The 12,799-nt window shown below is 36.0% G+C and overlaps 2 pseudogenes; both read left to right on the top strand.

Annotated features, from left to right (window-relative positions):
• Positions 1 to 10,525: 10,525 nt before the first annotated feature.
• LOC110211717 (large ribosomal subunit protein uL23 pseudogene) lies at positions 10,526 to 11,031 on the top strand (annotated as a pseudogene).
• Positions 11,032 to 11,934: 903 nt separating this feature from the next.
• Positions 11,935 to 12,397, top strand: LOC110211719 (small ribosomal subunit protein eS12 pseudogene; annotated as a pseudogene).
• The last annotated feature ends 402 nt before the right edge of the window (positions 12,398 to 12,799 follow it).

Here is a 12,799-nt window from a genome sequence, read left to right as displayed (position 1 = left end):
CAAATGAAATAATGTTGAAGATCAATTAATTTCAAAAGGGGCAGAAATAAAAGCACTAAGATTTAGACCATGGATTTTCAAAGTATGATCCATATAGTCCTGAGGCATGCTCCACAGGGAATCCATTTAGTCAAAAATATTTTCCTAATAATAATAAGGTGTTACTTATCTATTAAAATACTTGTCCCCTTTTCCAAATATCTATGTGAGGACAAATTTGCTTCATATACTTCAGCCAAAAGACTCATTGCAACAGATTAAATGAGGGAAAAAATAAGCAAATCCAGCTGTCTTCTATTAAGCCAGACATTAAAAGGTTTGCAAAACATGTAATAAGTGCCACAACAGTATTTGAGAAAATACAGTTATTTCTTTTTTTTTCCTTTTTTTTTTTTTGGTGAGGTAATCAGGGTTAAGTGACTTGTCCAGGGTCAGTATTAAGTGTCTGAGGCTGGATTTAAACTCAGGTCCTCCTGACTCCAAGGCTAGAGCTCTATTCACGAGCCACCAAGCTGCCCCCAAAATAGTTATTTCCATAAAATGTTATTTATTGTAAAATTAATGGTTTTGGTATTATTTTAAATGAGTTAATAAGTATCTAAAATGTTTTAATTTCTAATATAAATTGTTTAAGCTATATAAACAAACACTTTTTGTGGTCTGTAAATTTTAAGAGCATAAAAGGGTCCTTAAAATCCACTGATGTAGAAGCCAAGTGTTTCACACATTGTAGATGCTTAATAAATAAACTGTCAGATTTGTTGATCTGAATAATCAAGTAACAGCCTTGGGGGATAAATATAGAGGGCACCGTAGCTGACAGCTGATACCTTTGTGAGGGCCTATGTGGCTCTGTATGGTTTTTCACTGCAAAGGGAGAATGGGGAAGGAATTTTATTTCTCAGTGCAGAAGGTGTCTACTTTTAGAACTCCACACACCCTTCAATTTGGTGCTTCTAGCTGTGAAGCACTAGATTTGGCATACTTACATCTAAAATAAAATTAAATAGGAGCAGCTAGGTGGTGCGGTGGATAGAGCATCGGCCCTGAAGTCAGGAGGACCTGAATTCAAATCCAGTCTCAGACCAAACACTTTAACATTTACTAGCTGTGTGACCCTGGGCAAGTCACTTAACCCCAATTGCCAAAAAATAAGCAAATTAAATTAAATAGGTAGGAGTGAGGGCCTAAGAAGCAACTTGATGAGTCAAGAATTTAGGGCATAGACTTTGTAATATTTACTTTGACTGCTCCAAGTCTTCTGTCAGTCTTAATTCTTCACTACCTTACAACAATAAATTAGGTTGCTCAGTAACTGAGCAGTTAACATAGACTCATAATCAGGAAATATCATCTTTTTAGTCTTTAAGGACAAAAGCTAAATATTACCATAATGTTACATTACAGGATGTGTGAATGAGGAAGACCTGAGTTCAAATTCCACTCCTCTTTTTTACTAACCACGAACAATAGGAAGGCATTGATGTTCTTTTGAGTCTCAGTTATACCATCTATAAAAAATACCTTTGCTTTCTACCCAACAGAATTACTATGAGATTCTAATGAGAAAATGTAAATGGAGCATGAATGATGAGATCACCGATTTAGAGCTTGAAGATAACTTGAGTTAAAGTCTAATTTCCTCATTTTACAGAGGAATAAAAATATCACTGAGAGCCCATAATCACACAACTACAATGTTTATTGGAGGCAAGATTCAAATTCAGGTCTTCTTGACATCAAATTCAGGCCTTACCCACTGCGCCATCAAGCTTCTCTGTGTCACCCAGCTCCCTTTCTGAAAATTTAAACTGCCATGTCAGTTATTGTTGTCAAAGTCTATCAAACTGTTAAAAGAAAAAAAGACCCAATAGCAATATTACAAAAATTAATCTTTTTGTTTGTTTGTTTTTTTGGTGAGGCAATTGAGGTTAAGTGACTTGCCCAGAGTCACACAGCTACTAAGTGTCAAGTGGCCAAGGCCAGATTTGAAGGCAGGTCCCTCATGACTCCAAGACCCGAGCTCTATCCACTGTGCCACTTAGCTGCCCCAAAAATTATTCTTAAAAAGTAAAAGATCACCGTAGCAAACTCCTTTTATGATACAAATACAGTCCTAATACCTAAACCAGCAAAAGATAAAGCAAAGAAATAATATCAAAATCATCAATGAATGACTTCAAAGTTTAAAAATAAAATTCTACCAAAGAATAACAGAAGTGTATCTAAGGAATCATTTGTTGTAACCAAGTTGGATTTATATGAGAGATGCAGAGATATTACAACTTTTTTCCTTTTTTTTTTAAAGGCAATTGGGTTTAAGTGACTTGCCCAGGGTCACACAGCTAGTGTCAAGTGTTTGATCTGAGGCTGGATTTGAACTCAGGTCCTTCTGACTTCAGGGCCTGCACCACCTAGCTGCCCCAATACTATAACATAAAAGAACAATCAACATAATTAATCATTTTTTAAAAATGCAAAACTAACTGATGGTATCAATGGATACAAAAAGACTAACAAAATGGAAAACTCCTTTGTGCTAAAAAAAAAAAACCCTTCTTTTCTTATGATAAAAAATATCTACCTAAAACAAAAAGAAAACATCCTATGAAAGAAGACAATGCTTACTCTCATCATTATTCTATAACTCTAGAAATGCCACCAATAGCAAATATGGATATAAACACATAAAGATGGATTAAGTGTAGATAAAACTAGCCATATTAGGTGACATGATGATTTTCTTAGAAAATCCCAGGGAAACTGGTGGTATGTAATTCCAGATATTGCAGAGTCTGAGCTCAGTACTTCTGCATTCCATGATGCATGTCTAAAGCCAACTTCGCTTCTACACGAGATCCAGGACCAGTGAGCTGAGCCAATCTAGAGCAGGAGGAGACCAAAATGCCTAGGGAGGGGCAACAAACCCAGGCTCAAAATGTGGCAAGTCAATGCTTTGCTGCCAATCCTTAGAGGAATTTCTTGTACAGGATGGGCTGCTGCACTTCCAGTCTGGGGAAGATAGGGAGACAGCCTCAAAAAAAAAAAAAGAAAGAAAGAAGAAAGAGAGAAAGAAAGAGAGAGAGAGAAAGAAAGAAAGAAAGAAAGAAAGAAAGAAAGAAAGAAAGAAAGAAAGAAAGAAAGAAAGAAAGAAAGAAAGAAAGAAAGAAAGAAAGAAAGAAAGAAAGAAAGAAGAAAGAAAGAAAGAGAAAGAAAGAAAGAAAGAAAGAAAGAAGAAAGAAAGAAAGAAAGAAAAAAAGAAAGAAGAAAGAAAGAAAGAAAGAAAGAAGAAAGAAAGAAAGAAAGAAAGAAAGAAAGAAAGAGAAAGAAAGAAAGAAAGAAAGAAAGAAAGAAAGAAAGAAAGAAAGAAAGAAAGAAAGAAAGAAAGAAAGAAAGAAAGAAAGAAAGAAAGAAAGAAAGAAGGAAAGAAAGAAAGTTTTATGGAAGCAGTAAAGATATTAACTGAGGCAACATTAATAACTTCAGCCAGGTTGCAGACTACAAAATAAACCCCAAAACATCAAAAGCATTTGTACGAATAATAATTTTTAAACTATAAGAGGCAAAAGTAGAAAGGGAAAAATCACTCTAAAGAGTTACAAGATTAATAGAATATTTGGTCAGCAATCTACCAAAGGACACAGAATACTTGTGTTGAATCAATTGCAAAGTGTTCCTCAAAGGAATAAACAACTTAAATAGCTGGAAGAATATTCAAGACTGAGACTGCTTATTCATCTCAGAACGATAAAAAGGGCGAGACTACCAAACAGTTTACAGTTTAAATGACATACCAATGGATACCATACAGAACTCAGTGGAATAATGACAAAAACCTATGAAGAAAGGAAACAGTTAGACTATAAAAGGTAAACAAGGAAAATACATAGGGATGGAGGGAGGGAAAGAATTTTCAGACCTAAAGCGATATTATAAAACAGGTGCTATCATAACCATTTTGTTATTGATTAAAATTAAAGGTAGACCTATGAAATAGACAAGAAAGGGGAAATGAAAACAATGAAATTCAATAACATTATTTGACAAACTAAAATATATAAATTATATAGGAAATGTGAGAGATGATCTCTCAAAAGTGAAGCCTATGCAGGGCATCAATGGTTCTTGTTAATATTTCTTGATTTTTGCTTTCAAAACCCTCCCCTGCTCAGACCCTGTCTTTAGATGCTTAGCAGAAAGAATAGCCCTGCCCCAACCTGAACTGCTTGCCCTTTGAAAAGCTTCCTGCCTTTTCTTATCTCTGGGGTATGGAGAAGGGGGGGTAGGGAGAAGAAATTGCAGTAAGTTTTGGTTTCCTAGAAATTCCCTAAAACTATAGGAATTAGGCCCTAAACCCCCTTCTGATTGCCACACCACTATCACATCAGCATTAGGTTTACTAAATAAGGACATGTATATTTGGATTGGTTATGCCCTGTTTCCTTGTTCTTTGTCTTTGAATTTTTGTGCCTAGGATGTAAGCCCAACTCCCCACTAATTGGGATAGGAAGATTTTTCACCTCTAAAGTGAAAGCCTGCCTCCCAGTTAATGGGATAGGAAGATTTTTCATGCCTAGAATGTAAGCCCGCCCCCTAACCAAAGGGAGTAAGTGGTGAGTGGAGGTTTGTTTGCATTAGGGTATATAATCTCATTTTGCTTTCTGTGCCTTGCCTCTCTCCTACCCGTAGTGTACCAGAGGAGCAGATGCCCCTTCTTGGGAGACTGTAATAAAAAGTAACTTTTGCTTCCACCTTGAGAAGTCTCTGAGTTTAATTGATTCAGAGTCGCTGTTCCACACAGGAAAGAACTTTTTAACTTCTGGGAAAAGTACAAAGCTTAGACTTAGATCAAACCCTTCCAGCACATAACACAATAAATTACAAATAAATGTGAATACTAAGAAATATACAATGGAAAACTTAAAGAGAAGCAGATCATAGAGGGATATTTATTCTTAATTAAACAATGGATAGAGGCAATTGCAAAAGATAAAACAGATAACTTCGATTTCATGGAACTGCAAATCTTTCACATAAAAATGATATACCTATGATAACAACAATAGTGGTCAGATGGGGAAACATTTTCTTGATATCCAAGACTTATAAAGAAACAGCATATATACAAAAAATATTAAAAATTCTCTAAATCACTAACAATAACGGAAATGCAAATCAAAATAACTGCAAGGTTTTAGTGTTCAGAGATTGCAGGAAGATCCACAGAAAAAAAAATATATATTTGGGGAATTTTGGCAATTTGGACTTTTAGAAATAAAGTAAACAAAACATCCATAATCTTTAACCCAAAATTCCATCATTGGACATACATAGCAAAGAAGTCTTTGAAAATCCACATGTACACAAAAATATTCATAAGAAAAAAATTTCATGATAGCAAAGAAGTAACTGGAAACAAAGTAGATGTCCATTAATTGGGAAGCAGCTAAACAAATTGTGGCCTAAATTCTGCTAGATAGCTTTGTACTTTTCCCAAAAGTTAGAGAGTTCTTTCCTATGTAATTTATATTTATATTTACAAATTTATATTTATAAGTACAATGGGATATCATTGTTTTAAAAAATAATGAATGAGGAAAGCAAGAAATTGTAGGGAATTTTTACAGCAAGTTTCTTTGATAAAGGCCTCATTTCTCAAATATATAGAGAAATAAATAAATAAATAAAGCTACAAGTCATTGCCTAGTTACTAAATGGTCAAAGGATATGAATAAGTGGTTTTCACAAGAAATCAAAGCTATCTACAGTCACGTAAAAATGCTCTAAGTCACTATTGATTAAAGAAAAGCAAATTAAAACAGCTTTGAGATACCAATTCATACTTATCAAACTTACTAATATAATAGAAAAGGAAAGTGACAAATGTTGGAGGGGACTTGGACTTGTGATAAAAAATGCTATCTACCTCCAAAGAAAGAACTGATGGGTTCTGAATGCAGATTAAAGTATACCTCTTTATTTTTCCCTTTTTTGTTCTGCGTTCTGCATATGTTATGCATGCTTTTTTGCATGGATAATACAGAAACATATTTTATATGACTGCACATGGATAATCCATAATGTATTTGCATTCTCAAGGATAGGGGAGAAGAGGGGAGGAGGAAAGTAATTCAGAACTCAAAAATTATGAAGAATGGATATTAAAATAGTTTTTACATGTAAATAAAAGTATTCTTAAAAAAATAATGAATGATGAATACAGAGAAATGTTGGAAATATTTATATGATCTGATGCAGACTGAAGTAAGCAGAGCCAAATTTTTAAAATACATGACTATAATAGTTTAATAGAAATAATAACCACAAAACAATCAAAAGTAAAAATTACAAAATTACTAAGAAAAGGTATTGATCCAAAGAATAGATGAGAAGACACTTCTAACCCATTCTTTCAGAAAATTGGCAAGTACAGTCACAAATGTGTGATGCCATTTCACAAATTTTCAGACATTTTTATATATGGACCTTTTTTTTTAACTTTTCTCCTCTTTTTCTTTATATATAGTATTTGTTATTTGAGATGTCTCTGGAAGAGGGAGAGATGTTTAAGTGAAGAAATTTTGAAGACGTAAAAAATATTTACCAGTCAGATTGTTTTCAAAAGTAACTAGAGTGAAATTGATCACACAATAATCACAAAATAAATCAAAGAGATTATAGAATTAGAATGTATGTCAAATATTATCAATAGAAAATGAAACTTCAAGTCACAAAGCTATTAAGTTAAAGAAGACTCAGGACATCAATTTGAACCAAAGATTGCTTTGGTCATTTAATGTTTGTAGAAGTCACTGTTTGAGTAAATAAATATTTACACACAAATCTCCTTTCCACTGACCTTTCCGACTCAATCTGAGCAAGCTGACACACTGCCTTTCTATTCCAGGGAGTATTTTTGCAAGTTTGTGCATGCGTGTGTGTGTGTGTGTGTGTGCGCGTGCACATGTGCACACATAGATATTATAATGATAGATAGTTATACAGAGATAGAGACAGAGATAGAAAGAAGTGAAATATGATTTATTTGAAACTGTTGGCACATGCTGCAACCCAGGATGGATTCCAAAGCAACTCTTTGTATCTTCTTTTCTGCAAGTATGTTCAGTATTTCCTAACACCTCTTCAAAGAGACAACCAAGTGGAACACAGCTGTAGAATAAACACACACACACACACACACACACACACACACATACATATATATACATATGTACGTACATACATATATAGTGTGTATATATACATACATATATACATACATTTTATTTATACACACACACACACACACTTATATAAATATAGGTATGTATGTGTGTATATTATATTCTACAGCTATAGAATACTAGGCTGTCACCTTGAAGGAATATTAGGAAACACACTAAATACTTAAGGAAAAAGTAAGTGAAAAGCAGATGCTTTGGAATCCTTCCTGGGCTATACCAGGTGCCAACAGTTTGAAATGAATCATGTTTCCAGGTTTAAAAGATATGTCGCATGCCAGTACAGCCATATGCTGAGACCTGCTGGGGGCTCCTGGGGCTTCCGGAAATTACAAACAGCCCTGCCTTCCTGTCCATATTCCACTGAGCTTTAGCCTGACACAAAAAATGAAGTCTTCTCTATACCATGGGGATTGGTTCCCCAAGGAATGGCTGGGCTAATGTGATCGGAAGTTTGTTTCCCAGAGGATAAATTACCGAGTGTATCTAAGGAAAACTGTCTGATTTATGAAAAATGGAGCAAGACATTGAACAATCAGGCAAAAGACTGGGAAAGGAGCAGAAACTGATCTTTTGGCAGTCTCCCAAAGGAAGCAGCTTGATACAGTTGAAAATAGAAAATAGGCATTGCAGTAGAAGAGACCTACAATTCAAATCTTGTTTCTGCCCATTACTACATGTCACTTGCATGCTATAGGCTTTGGTTTCCTCATAAGGAAAATGTGGGCATTGGATTGGATGGTCTCCAAAGAATACTTCTCAGCTGAGATTCTTTGATTCATCTGTCAATCTAAAGGTTCACTTGTGAAATGGATTTATGGTTGAGAGGCCAAAAAAAAAAGTCTTTCCAAAACATGAATTAGTCAATCAACCAGCATTTATTTGTACCAAGGACTGTGATAAGCACAGCGGATAACAAAGAAAGTTGGGGGAAATTATCTCTGCTCTCAAAAAGCACACATTCCTAATGGGTGAAGACAGCAGGAAATATATTAGTTTGTTTTATACAGATGGTCATATATGAAAAGGGAGAGAGAGAGAGAAGAGAGGAGAGAGAGAGAGAAGAGAGAGAGAGAGAGAGAGAGAGAGAGAGAGAGAGAGAGAGAGAGAGAGAGAGAGAGAGAGAGAGAGAGGGCATTATTAAATAGGAAGACTGAGAAGAGTTTCTCTTACAAGGAGGTCAGGAAAACTAAAAGGCAGAGGTAAAAAGGCAAAGCATTCTAGGCATAGGTGACAATGATATAAATGAAGGAGAAAGGAAACAAGGATTTATTAAGCATTTAACATTTACCAGGCACTATGCTAAGCTAACAAGCAGCTAGGTGGCTCAAATGGATAGAGTGCAGGGCCTGGCATCAGTAAGACCTGAGTTCTAATTTGGTCTCAGACACTGAGTGCCTTTGTGACCCTGGGCAAGCCATTAACCTCTGCTTGCTTAAATCTACTGGAGAAGGAAATGGCAAACCATTCCAATATTTTTGCCAAGAAAACCTCATGGACAGTCCTTGAAGTCCACAGGGTCATGAAGAATCAGAAACAACTGAACAGCAAAAACACTAAGTTATCAAAAACATCCGATACTAGTTTAAAAATAGTAAAATAGATGAACTTTGAAAAAAACAGACAAAGGAGAATGAGAAACAATGAAATCCAGTGTTTTATAAAGCAGAAAACATAAATATGAAAGAACTCCCTACTTCATATAAACTACTACAAAACAGGCAGGCAGAAATTAGTTTTCACCTGGCAACTTAGACCATATGTCAGAATACATTCTCAATGGATATATCACCTGATCGTATTACTAAAAAAATTAAAAGCAGATCATATAACTTTCACAACTATGGGTGGGAGACATATTCCTCGCCAAATAAGGGATAGAGGCAATTGCAGTAGATACAATGAATAACTTGATTATATAAAAATAGAAAATCTTCTACACCAACAAAAATAATATATTTATGATAGGCAGGGAAGGGGGGGATATTTACATCATATTTCTCTAATAAGGACTTGGTATCCAAAATATATAAATAATACCTTGATATTAATATTTATATTATCGCATTATATTATATTATCACACCACATCATACCATTATATAATATTGTATTATGTTGTTTTTGTTCAGTCGTGTCTGATACTTCATGACCCTGTGGAATATAGCACACCAATGCTGCCCATAGGGTTTTCTTGGCAAAGGTACTGGAGTGGTTTGCCATTTCCTTTTCCAGGGGATTAAAGCAAAGACAGGTTAACTTATTTGCTTAGGTTCACATAACTAGTAAGTGTCTAAGACCAGATTTGAACTCAGGCCTTCTTCACTCCAGGCCCAGCACTCTACCCAGTGAGACGTTTAGCTTCCTCTTCATACATACATATGACCAAAAGCCATTCCCCAAGAGGTCTAAATATATGAAAAGAGTTCCCAAAGGAAGAACTGCAAACTTTAAACAAACACTTAAATGACTGCTTCAAATGAAAATAAGAGAAATGCAAATCAAAATAATCCTGAGATTTCACCTCACACTCTGCAAATTGAAAAAAGATCACTAAGGAAGAGAATAATCAAGCTAAGAAGGGTTGTAGAAAGATAGAAACATAAATATAGTGTTGATGGAACTGTGAATTATTAGAAAAATTCAGATTAATGCAAATAAATTGACTAAAATGTCCATACTATTTGACCTGTAGAATCCATTACTGGACTGATACCACGAAGGTGGTCACAGAGGAGAAGAAATTCACCATGTACCCCAAAATATCCACAGCAGCACTTTTTCTGGTAGAAAATAATTAAAAATAAAGTAGATGTCATTCATCGACATTTGCTAAACACATTTTAGTACATGAATGTCATGGAATATTACTATGCTGTAAGAGATGATGAATATGATGAGTACAGAGAAGCATGGAAAGATTTTACATGATCTGATGCTTAGCGAAGTAAGCAAAGAAATGACAATAACACATAGAGCAATAATCAAAATTGAATGTGGCAAAATTACAAAGAATAATTATGATTCCAAAGTAGGGACATGAGAATATATCTTCACATTACTCCTTTGTAGAGGTGAGAGGTCCACAATTGTGCTGAAGTGAAAACATTTTCAAAATTTTTCAATGTATTATTCAGTCTTGCTGACTTCTCTTCTTCTACTTTTTTATCTTTACAACTTTGCACAGCCCTCCCTCACTTAAATCCAATTCACTTGGCTGTCATAGCATCACCTCCCTGATGTTGTGGTCCTCTTTGAGAATGGAGGACAGCCTTTCCCCCAAGATGGCGCTGAAGGCGAAGAAGGAAGCAATTGTCCCCCCCAAGACAGAAGCTAAGTCCAAGGCCTTAAAGGCCAAGAAGGCAGTGCTGAAGGGTGTTCACAGCCACAAAAAGAAGAAGATCCAGTGACCCAAGACACTAAGACTTCGACAGCAGCCCAAATACCCCAGGAAAAGTGCCCTTCAGAGGAACAAGCTTGACCACTATGCCATCATTAAGTTTCCCTTGACCACTGAGTCCACTATGAAGAAGACTGAGGACAACAACATGCTGGTCTTCATTGTGAATGTCAAGGCCAACAAGCATCAGATCAAGCAGGCTGTCAAGAAACTCTATGACATTGACATAGCCAAGGTCAACACACTGATCCGGCCTGATGGAGAGAAGAAAGCCTATGTCTGACTTGCTCTAGACTATGATGCTTTAGATGTTGCCAACAAAATTGGAATCATCTAAACTGTGTCCAGCTGTCCCACTCCACCTACAATAAAAAGTTTTCCAGTAAAAAAAAAAAAGAATGGAGGACAAACAACAGTCTTCAAAATATCATTCTGTACCATACACACTCAATTGGGTATGAGAGGATGATAATGGGGAGGGCAGATTGGAGGAGTGGGTAATCAGAAGCAAATACTTCTGAGAAGGGACAGAGTCAAAAGAGAGAATAGAATAAATTGGGGGAGGCAGGATAGGATGAAGGGAAATGTACTTAGTTTTTCACAACATGACTGCTATAGAAGTGTTTTGCATGACTGCACATGTATAACCTGTACTGAGTTGCTTGTCTTCTCAGTGAGAGTAGGTGGAGAGGGAGGAAGGGAGAAAATTTGGAACCTAAAGTTTTAAAAACAAATGTTAAAAATTATTTTCACATGCAACTGGGAAATAAGATGTACAAGCAATGTGGTGTAGAAATCTATCCTGCCCTATAGAAAAATAGAAGGGGAAAGGGATAAGAGAAGGGGGATGGGAAGATAGAAGGGAGGACAGAAAAGGGGTATTCAGAATGCATGCTGTCTTGGGGTGGGGGGAGGGATAAGATGGGGAGAAAATCTAGAACTCAAATCTTATGGAAGTGAATGTTAAAAACTAAAAATAAATTAATAAAAAATTTAAAAAATAAAGTGTCATTCTATGTGCTGACTCTATAGGAGCAGATAAAAAGACATACTGATGGAAAATTTTGGTGACAAAAGCAATAAATTAAAAACATAAATTATTGGAAACTTTTGAAAGGATAGTTTTATTTCAAGGATTAAATCAGAAACCAGATTAAAGGCAGTTTAGAAGTGAGTGAGAAGAGTATAAGTGGAGTCAAAGAGTATAGATGACTTATTAGTTATCGGCTAGAAGTTGCAACAGAATAATAGCTGTAGAGATGAGCCTTTGTAGCTCTTTCCCTGTCACCTCTGAGTTGAGTGGGAGGCGGAGGCTCCCGGTGTTTTCAAAATTCAGCTTCACCCGTGAACCGCTGCCATGGCCGAGGAAGGCATTGCTGCTGGAGGTGTAATGGATGTTAACACTGCTCTACGAGAAGTGCTGAAGACCGCACTCATCCACAATGGCCTAGCTCATGGAATTCATGAAGCTGCCAAAGCCTTGGACAAACGCCAAGCCCATCTTTGTGTTCTTGCTTCCAACTGTGATGAACCTACGTAGGTAAAGTTGCTTGAGGCTCTGTGTGCTGAGCACCAAATCAACTCGATCAAGGTTGATGACAACAAGAAGCTGGGTGAATGGGTAGGCCTCTGTAAAATTGACTGAGAGGGAAAGCCCCGTAAAGTAGTTGGCTGCAGTTGCATTGTTGTTAAGGACTATGGCACGGAATCTCAGGCCAAAGATGTCATCGAAGAATATCTTAAATGCAAGAAATGAATAAGATAAAAGCCTTGGTCTGATTTAGGGGGGGAAAAGAGCTTTATTTTTTTAAATAAAAGGGACATATGGGCATTTTTTCAGCATCAGGTATAGAGATAATAGATATAGATAGAGTGAAGTTGAGAATAACAGAGAAGACAGTGTATGCAGTTTCCTCAAGAAGCTGGGAAAGGATGGATTAGTGAGGATGAATTTAGAGGTCTTTGCCTTGGCAAAGAGAAAGAGCAGAAAGGTATCTGAACAATGTAGGATGAGGAGAAGGGGACCAAGAAAATCACTGGATCATGTTTACCTAGGAAGTCACCTAGCCCACCCCCTCATTTTAGAGATAAGGGAAAGGGAAATGAGGTCCATAGAGACAAAATGACTTGTCTCTATTGTTTCAGACAAATCCAGTAT

Source organism: Phascolarctos cinereus, unplaced genomic scaffold (genome assembly GCF_003287225.1).
Source record: "Phascolarctos cinereus isolate Bilbo 61053 unplaced genomic scaffold, phaCin_HiC Scaffold_2;HRSCAF=192, whole genome shotgun sequence".
Lineage (NCBI taxonomy): Eukaryota > Metazoa > Chordata > Mammalia > Diprotodontia > Phascolarctidae > Phascolarctos > Phascolarctos cinereus.
This window is presented reverse-complemented; position numbering and strand designations above follow the sequence as displayed.